Below are 2,084 nucleotides of genomic sequence, written 5' to 3'. Positions count from 1 at the left end.
TTGTTCATTCCTGATTGTTTCCCTTTCCTTTCCTGGGCGCTGGGTCAGGCCAGCCACCTTCTCGCAGAACCCCTTGCCCCAACAAGAGCTATTTTGCCTGTTGGCCAAACCCTCTTTGTCAGCCTCAGCGGCACCCAGTGCTACTTCCCTGGTTGCAGTAGAGCCAAGTAAAGGATTTTTAAGTCTTCTGTGTGGCAAGCAGCAGACCCCCACCCAGCGGCAGCGCCCCCCCCCAGCGCAGCCTCCCCTTCCCAACGCCATCCCCTCCGCTCCCCGCCGCTGATTCGCTTGGCAGGTGTGAAATATTAATTGCCTCACATGGGAGCTTGGCTCACTGTCTGTCGCATTTGACTGAAATATCGTTCTCTGCCGCAAATATAATTGCTGGGGGTCTGGGTTTTAAAAATAGCCTCTCGCCTGTCTGTTAATTAGGAGCCACGCTTTGCTACACAACGAGATATTTTGGTTAATTATGAAAGAGAAAAGGACAAATTTGTCACGTCTTTTGTTTTCGTTCCGCCGTGTCTCCCGGTGACAGCAGTGCCGAGCCGTGATGGACTGCTCAGCCGACAGCACCAGATGCTCCCTCCCGAAACGGGGAGGGGGTCAGCGCTGGCTGGGAGCTCAGCGCCGGGGGGATGCTCCCACCTCCCCTCCCCCCCAAGAACTTTAAACAAAGGAAAGAAAATTGCAGTAAAAAAAAAAATCTAAGTCTTCACTCAAATGCTCCCCCAATCAAATGTTTAAGGACTCCCTGACTGGAAGCACTGATAGATTCTTACAAAATCTTGACTTGAGGCATCCTGGGCCGCAGCTCCAGCAGCTGATGGATCCTCTTGTGTCCATCCTCTGCTTGGGCTGAGGTACAACCAGTAAATCCTTCCTCCACCTTTCCCAAAATTGAGAGACCTATCTTTTTGGGCTTGCTGAATGCCCACGCCCATATTCATACACATTTCTGGTTATTTCTTTAAAAGAAGAAAAAAAGTAATTGCGTAGGCGCCAGCGCAAATAGAAGAGAATGATGACAAGTTTGGAAACGGCAGATGAAAGTGCTAACAGATCTCTCCTCGGCCTCACGTGCTAATTAATAGCTTGTTAATAAAGCTCCAGAAGAATAAAGATCAACAGAGCTGTTGCATTCCCGCACGGCTGCGGTTACCAAAAGCAGCACCCACCCTCAGCACACCTTGTACCAGGTACAAGACAGCGTTCGGGTTAAGCTGAAATGGAAATAAGCTGAAAAGACACTTTCAGGAATGGTGAAGGACCCCCAGGTGTCTCCTGGCCGTGGTCCCAGGTCAACGAGGAACCGAAAGGAGAGAGGAGGGAAGCAAGAGAGGTGGTGACGGTTTATTTCTTGATCTGCTGCCCAAACTCCCTGGTATTCAGGTACGTGCACAAGGGGAACAGCCTGCTCAGCACAGTGCCATGGCTTCCCTCCTCCTTTCACAAAAGAAGTTTTTAGTTCTCTGTTTATAAAAGATCAGCAGCAATGCTTTACACTAAGATGCATTGATAGAATGTTTCATAATTATTTATGTAATTATCCAGCATTTCAAAGGACCCATGATAACAGCTTAAATGGATGTATTAAATAGGCATTATAATTATTCCAACAATATTGAATAGCTGTTCTGTCAAATAATCATTTCATGTATATGAAGAAAGCTTTCAGAAATAGCACCATAATTCAAGATGCTACCAGATTAATGACACAAAAATTCTGCATCCTTTTCCTGAAGACAGACAGAACTTTGTATACGGAAAATTAAATATGTATCCACAGAGCATATATGGAAGTCTCACATCAAAACCAGTAAGAAACAACAGAGGTGGGAGAGGGAAAAAAAAAAAAAAAGTCACACTTCTTTAGGCTAGAGTAATAGTGCAAGGATTACACTTCAAAAACTTCAGTTAACAAAGTAATCAGGAATAGAAAAACGTCTCTAAACCAACAGCCTTGATGGTATCATCATGGCCCTAATTCCATCCCAAGCCAAGTCCATATTGTCCTCCTAGTCTTAGTCTTCCCCCAGTAGTAGCTACTGGGGATGATGATGATGATGATAATAATAATAATA

This window comes from Apaloderma vittatum, unplaced genomic scaffold, assembly GCF_000703405.1.
Source record: "Apaloderma vittatum isolate BGI_N311 unplaced genomic scaffold, ASM70340v1 scaffold6657, whole genome shotgun sequence".
NCBI lineage: Eukaryota > Metazoa > Chordata > Aves > Trogoniformes > Trogonidae > Apaloderma > Apaloderma vittatum.
The sequence above is the reverse complement of the archived record's forward strand: the minus strand, read 5'-3'. Positions refer to the sequence as shown.